Source organism: Melospiza melodia, chromosome 16 (genome assembly GCF_035770615.1).
Source record: "Melospiza melodia melodia isolate bMelMel2 chromosome 16, bMelMel2.pri, whole genome shotgun sequence".
In the NCBI taxonomy this organism is placed as follows: Eukaryota; Metazoa; Chordata; class Aves; order Passeriformes; family Passerellidae; genus Melospiza; species Melospiza melodia.
In genome coordinates, this window is record NC_086209.1 from 16,021,574 (window position 1) to 16,029,211 (window position 7,638).

The 7,638-nt window shown below is 39.9% G+C and overlaps 1 long non-coding RNA gene across 1 annotated transcript; it reads right to left on the reverse strand.

Annotated features, from left to right (window-relative positions):
* Positions 1–242: 242 nt before the first annotated feature.
* Positions 243–2,702, reverse strand: LOC134425870 (uncharacterized). The gene is made up of 3 exons (XR_010029800.1): positions 2,541–2,702; positions 1,300–1,326; positions 243–289 (listed from the first exon to the last, which is right to left on the reverse strand). It is a non-coding gene; the product is annotated as an uncharacterized LOC134425870 (long non-coding RNA).
* Between the last annotated feature and the right edge of the window lie 4,936 nt (positions 2,703–7,638).

Genomic DNA, 7,638 nt, shown 5'->3' on the forward strand with positions numbered 1-7,638 from the left:
AAAATACACTTTTGTGATCTTTTGTTTCCAAATTTTAATGCATCCCATTTCAAAAGTCATGAAATGTAGTAAATCTTTAATTTAATTTATTTAAATTTTAACAAATTAATGAACTGTTGATGTGCTATCATCATTAATCAGGAAATTATGTAAGAAATAGAAGAAATACCTTTTCCCCTTTATCTCACTGGGGACCTGGCATTGCCCTCTCTGCTGTGGGGAAAGGAGCATTGGGGTTCTGCAGGAGCCCATGCCAGCTCTTTCTCCCCATCCCTCGTGGGAAGTGGGCCTGGAGAAGAATGAGATGGGCTGGATTATTCTATCTGCAGCCCCCCTTTGCACCCCAAGTGTCCCCTCAACTCTCCCTTTGGAATTTCCATCAGTGTTGCCAACATTGGATCCATCCTCCCAAGCCATGGAGAAAGACTGGGCTCTGCACCTGTGCCTTCAACACTACACACTGTAAATTCAGTATAAATACAATATATTAGTGGTAAAAAAATCACAGGGTCTCCTTGGATTGATAAGCAAATGCAACAAGGTATGAAATGCAAATAATTAATATAATGTATTTTATAATTTATAATTAATATATCCTGTATCAACCTAAATATTTTTTCTACTTGTGCAAGAACAGGCCTGACCCAGAACCAAAGGAAATGACTGGGGGTATTTTTGACCAATATTTAACTCCAATCATAGCATTAAGTAAATAAAAAAAAAATTAAAAAGAAATAGTTATATATATATATGTATGTATATATATGGATGCATATATATATATGGATAAAGGCATCCAGAAATGATATAAGGATATAAGGATTTTTATAATAAAATAGTTTGATTAATTGATCTGATTTTTCTCTTTCTGATCTTTCTGCAATGGAAAATGGTGACATCATTGTGTGATGAAGAAAAAACAACCTCTATTAAATACACAAAGATCATAAAGTCTATTTTTCTTGAATTTCCACAGCTTCAGTGCACACAACTGAAGGTCTGGCAAGTACTGAATTCTTGCAAGAACTATTTATTTCAAAGTTACAAGGCTGATGAAGGCTTTAGAGTTACAAATTCCTGTTTTTCTTGGAGCAACATCTTTAAAGATATGCAAAGAGGGATTTCTCAGCACTATTCAGAAACTAGTCTCAAGTGATTTGCCACTTCGGAGTACAGAGATTGTTTTCTAATTCAAGCAAACATTTTGAAAAAAAACCAAAACAACAGAAAAGGATGTGAGAAAATGCTCATTAGGAAAACAACAGCGAGAATCTCAGCAGAAATATTTAACCAACTTACCTGATTTCACAGTTCTGCTTTTAAGTCCTGGAGCAAGAGCAATGCACAGGTTTTTTATATAAGGAGAAATGCAAAAGTCACCAATGAAAAAAATGAGGTTTTCAAGGGTTTGAGACGGGCTTGGAAGAAAACCCCAACCAAAGGTCCACTAAGACCATATTCCCAAGCTGAAGTTACTGCTGGATCTTAAATTTTTATACGTTCTTTTTTTTTTTTTCTTTTTTGATGTGCTATTTTGGGTGCAGCATGCTGTGAAAATATATAGGTTACCTCACAAAAACAGATATTTAGAACAAGACTATTTACATAATAGATGGACATTTTCACAGGAAACATTTGATAGATGGATGAAGAGATCCAAATTCTCTGGCTTGCTGGTAGAAGAGCTCTGTGCTATGCATAGAAAATTCCCTCTGTGTGGGTAATGTATATTTGACTTCACCTTTTGCATATTGATCACTCCCTGACTTGCAAATCCTGAACCATGTGCAAGTGTGCGTAATATGAATAACTTTATTCCAAACTTGCATGTCTTAAGCCATATGTTCACCGAAATCTGAGCATAAATCTACTAAAATTTACTGTCCTACACTGCAGATCAATAAACCCTACAGTATTTCAGGAGTGCTGGATGTATATTTTGTTTGATGGCTTTGAAGATGCATATTTCCAGCTATAATTATTTACATATAGGGTCCAGGACCAGGAGATAACCTTCAGCTTTGGTAACATTAACACTTGCAAATAATCATCACTACTCTATCACTCTCACACCCCATAATCTGCTAACATATGTCTACATTTTCTATGTGTTTATGTAGTACTTTATATGGAAATGTTTCATTACTGCCCGCAGCAACATGTGGCATTTCTTCAAGAACATTTCAGCACCTTTTAACATGGTTTCTTCAAACGTCTCTCTAATTGTGAGGATTTCATTCTGCAAATGTTATCACTGCTCAAGCAGATCAATTTTCTTAACTGCTTAATATGCATGCTCTAGGCATTTCCACAAAAATGCAAAATATACAGTACGGAATTAATATAAATAAACTACTACCAGGCTATTATGGAGCAGATTTAAGGCAGCAGGGTTGGAGATAACCCCATTTCCAGACGTGCAAGTCTACTTATTGTGGCAACATGTCATCTAAAATTTTTTTTTGGAGATATAAAAAATATTTCCTATTAATTATTACAGTCCCATTTTCTCTAAACCAAATTATGGTATTCTTACTTACCAACACAGTGAGTGCTGTGCAGAGAGGGTTTATGGTGGAAATTTCTGTCACAATTTCGGATTTTCTGAACTGTGGTTGATTGTGCTCATATTTCTGGCTGAACAAGCATCTTCTAAACCTGCACAAAATCCAGTTGGGTGGAGAGACCTCCAGCAGGCACAGATGTGGAGAAAAAAAGTGACATCTTATTGGTACAAAGGCTGGTGGCTGCCACTGATGCTTTTATGTTCAGACAAGACTTCATCTTTCCAAAAATGAGGGACCTGAAGCTGTCCAGGGTGAAAGGCTCCCAGGCCAAGATTCCCTCAGCCAAGAGCAGCCTAGACAAAATTAGAAAGAATTAAAAGCAGGTGAGACCAATCCAAGCCCCATTATTGTACTGGAGACATTGTGAATCTCAGGACACCCTTGCTGGAATGTGTCCTTCCAGCATCCTGCTCATATTCCAACCAGCTCTTGACAGTCTGGTTTGATACTGGGCAGTGCTGGCAAGAGAGGATTTATGATGTACTCTTGATTTTTACATCACTGCCCTCACCCTGGCTGCACAGAGGTTAATCAGTGGCTGATGTTCCTGTAGGTGATGTAACAATTAAGCCAATTACATAAACAGCTTTGAGGAGAAGAGCCTGGTAGAAGAGCAAAATCACCCAGACCTGAGCTGTCCATCCCAGCCCTTTCCCCTGCCCTGTGTGCATTCATCCAGCCCTTGGCAAACTGCACAGAAATTTCCTCTTTCAGTAAGGAAACAGAACAGAGCAATCCCTCTGAGAGGAACAAGCTGATTTCTTCAGGAAGGTCCACAGGAGCTTTTCAAAGCTGGCAGAAATGCAGTTTCCCTGCTGTGAGGTTTGGTACCGATGCTGCTGGAGGGATGAGTCATTGTTTCTTTCATATATATCATCCGAGTACCTATAACTGTCTCTCATCTAAATGTTAATTGTATCCAACAGAATGACTTCAAATGAATACTCTGTCAATAACACTGTTATTAATGTTCCTTGATAGGCATGGTTGGAATATTTTGTAAGATTAGTCTAATATTTCCTACAGAATCTGCTTCATGTGTTGTGTTATTGCGTCTACTTTGGATCAAAACCTGCTTATAAAGCCTTGGGTGGTTTTTTTACTCTCCTCTCAAGAATTCCCATATCACAAGTTTTGATAGGAACGATTTTACTACAGGCATAGCAGTGATCCTCATTTCTCTGGACCACAAGCATAAGTTTAGGTGTTAAATTGATATTTTCTGATTGCTCAGCAGGGCGTTTTATTGCCTTCACTCGGTGCAGCTGGTACTGTAGGAGCTGATGGCATTAGGGGGGACAGAGTTAAGCTTGGTTTAGCCATGTGAATATTTTGATTTACACCAACTCCACCTCTGCCTCTCCAAGCGACCATGACAGGAACAATTTGGCAGCAATTCCTCGCTGCTGGCCGCTCACCTGCCCGAGACAAAGCGAGGCAGAGAGCAGAGCCCAGGTGTTTGACTGGAAGAGGAGACAGAACAGCTTTTCCATGGTGCCCCAGGTGCATCCCTGGCTGATGCAGAGGAGCAGCAGCAGTGCCAGGAACACCTGAGCAACAGGTGCAGCCTTTGATGGGGCTGCTCTGCCGGCAAACCCTCGGCAAGTTTAAAGCACTCCCAGCCCACTTTGTTTGCAAAGAGCAAATAACTGATCCAAAGGCTGAAAGCCTCTGGGTTTTTTTTTCTTCTTCCCTCCCTCTCATCTCCTTTTTCTCTCCTCCTGCTGTTCCTTCAGATTTAGGGCTTTTGTTTCTTCTCCTCCAGACATCTGTCCTCTGCTGTTCCAAGCACAGATATCCCACCTCAGGTCCAGCCCACTTTGATAGTTCACAATGAGACACCAAAGCTGGAATAAACACATAGCTGGGGAGGGGGAGGAAGGGGGAAAGAAAAAGTTAAATCCCTACTTGAAAACCTGTTTTGTGTTTTCTTATTTCTTAAAGTTATTTTTAAGTGTTTAAACCAGACCAATTATAGTCAGAAACTACTTCACTTAATCCATTCCTTTATCTCCTGGGAAAAATCACCAAAGCAATTCTCAAAATGTTTAAATCCCACAGTGTGCATAAAAGCAGCAAGTAAATCTGCTCCTTCCCAGGCAAACCTTAAGGATTTCACTGACATCTTTAATTAAACCAGCAAATAGGTCGGTTTCTCTTATATTCTGACCAACACACTGTCAACAACGAGGGGAAAGAAACTGAAAAGGAGGATTTGTACTGAAAAACAGCACCAGAAACATTTGTAAAATCATGATCATGGACTGGAACAGGAATGTAATCAGGAATTATTAAACATTATCAACCACTTCCTGGCAACACATTGCTTGGATAACACTCCTGCAACTACAGGAGAGTTAGTTATGAAATAATTAAACTGCAAAATTGGAAATAGAACAAAAAAAAAAGCATACTCAAAATGCATGAAGCTGTGCAGAAGAAAAGTACTTTTATGTCTGTGAATTTATAAAGACGGATTTAATTCCAAAAGGGAGAATTGTGCAGTTGTTATTAGATCAGTAATAAGCACAGATGGCTGCAAAGGAACCATTCCCCAACCCATCCTGCCATCTCTACCCTGCAGCACTTGTGCAGGAGAAGGAAATACAAGAGTAGGGAGCAGCAGAACTGGGAATTTAGTGTTTTTAAAGACTCAGTCTACATCGTTGTGTGTTATTCTTTATCAGTAACATTCCTGGCAAATTCACCCAACACAGATTTTAAGCCATGATTGCCTAAGCTCCTTTAGAAGTTAGACCTGATGCCACCGGGTAGCTTGTCACAATCTTCTGTCAATATCACCCCCTTACAGATTTTTTTTGTTTCCTGCAGGAGGAAACTGATGTTCCCAGGGATGAAAAGGTTGCATGCAAAAGCAGGATCCAAAAAATCCTGCTCTCAGCTCTGTGGAAGAAGGATTTATGATGCTCAACTAGCAAAGATAGCAATTAGCTGGAATACTCAAGAGCAGAGAGCTTGACAATCTGATGAGTTATTCTTTTGAACTGGGGCAGCAACTCATGCATAAATTTCCTTGTAAACAATTATTACAGAAATGCACTGTAAACACAATTAATCATCTCAAGGTGTTATCTCTAGGTATTTTCCCCACAGATTATGTGCCACTTGCTCAATAAATCAAATTTTAACATAAAGACATCAATAGCTGGTATTATTAATATTCCCATTCAGCCAAACATGGTTGGGTAGAAGCTAACAAGCTTTGATTACATTTTGAAAACACAGAAAGTATTACAGAAAATGGGAAAAAGATGTGAATTGTGAAACTTTGAATGAAAATAGGATTAAAGAGGAGACATATGAATCAGAACATTGGCTCAGATAAAATACGAGTACTTTGTAATTTAAAATGCATTTTCACTGATATGAATTGGAAATAGTACAGTACGTCTTGTTAATAGGAATATTAAGTTTTACATCATCTTAAATAGGTTCTTCTTATGAAACAGTATTTACAAGAGCCTTACAATAATGGGCTGCCTAATATTTCCATATGATTTCTTCTTATGATATATCCCAAGCACATTTTCATCCATTGTTGGTAATTATCAGCTGGGGATTGGAATAGCCAGCAAAGGGAACGAACACATCTCGCTCCATTTCATCTCCCACAGAGCCCTGAACAACCTCCACTCCAGATTTATTTGAAACCCACCCTTTCAGACACCAAGCTCCCTTTGGAGATCATTCCATGGGCTTTGGCAGGAGTTGAGAAGAAATGTGGTTCAGAAGAGTGGGGCTACCAAGGCCAGGGAAAAGTCTGATGGGGAAAGGAAAGAGGAGCGGTTGGAATAGGGAAGAGGGGAGGAGGAACATAAGAGGAGGAGGATGCTGAAGAGGACCAAGAAGCATCTCTCCAGCCTGTCAGCTTTGAATACTTTGCAGCATGAGGAAGATAGAAGAGGCACATAAAAAATGCTTAGAGAAATTTGTCACCAGGAAAGGGGACAGGAGCAGCGCAGAGGAGCTACCAAAGGGGTTTGAAAGACAGAGGGAAGAGAAAGCATCAACATCTGCAGTTTCTGCTCAGTTATTCCTACTTATCTACCAGTCAACATAATTATTCCTGTTTACAAAAGAACGACATGTTTGCTTAGGCTTCTGCTGCTCTGCCCAATGGCTCGTGCAGCTGGTGACACAAACACGTCAGCCCAGCCAAACAGGTGACTCTGGGAGAAGGGCACTTGTGCTCCATGGTTTCCATGGATGGGAATGAGTTCTGATCTACCCCGGGGAAGGCCACAGGTGATACCTGAGAGCAGATTCCCTGGAAGAGATCAGAGATCACGGCCTTGGCCTGGTCTTCACATGGGAAACCAAAGACACTGCGGGAAGAGGGAAAGCAGAATTTGTGTCTCCTCAGGTTCCTCTGCTGATGGTCCTTTGTGGTTCTGCAATGTTCAGATTCACCAAAAGCGGTGAGTCAAGACCCAGGAGATCAATTCTCTTTTCCCACTTCTCAGCATCTAACCTGATGCAATCTTTCCTCAGATCTCCCTATATTTGTAATCAAGACCACAGGAGATGGATACAGATGATTCAAAGCCTTTTCATACCAATCTGCTTTTTATTTCTTCAAGTTCATTCATTTAATTTTGCAGCCTCCTGCCTGTCTGTGGCGATGGTCTTCAAGATTTTAAGAAATTTGGTCACCTCTTCTCTTCAAGAAGCTGCCTGTTTTATGATCATGATGCAAGGCATTCATTTCCTATTCACTTCCTGAGCAGGATGATGGAAAGTGGCCAACAGACAAATCCCACTAAAATATTGACCTAATGGTCCCCGAGATTTTTAAACTGACACTATTCACCGAGGGTAGGAATAATGAATGTATTGCATGTAGAGAGATTTATTGATTGATATGGGCAGCAAAACAGCACTGCTCAATAATTATTTCAAAGACCAGGAAGTCACCTTGCTATATTATTCCTGGGTTGTTGCCAATTTTTGTTACTGTCCACTTCTGGTGCCCCTGTACAGCCCTGAAGATAACTTGGTGTCTGCAAAACTCTCATTTGCAAATGCAAGTGAAAATCAATTAAAAGCAGGA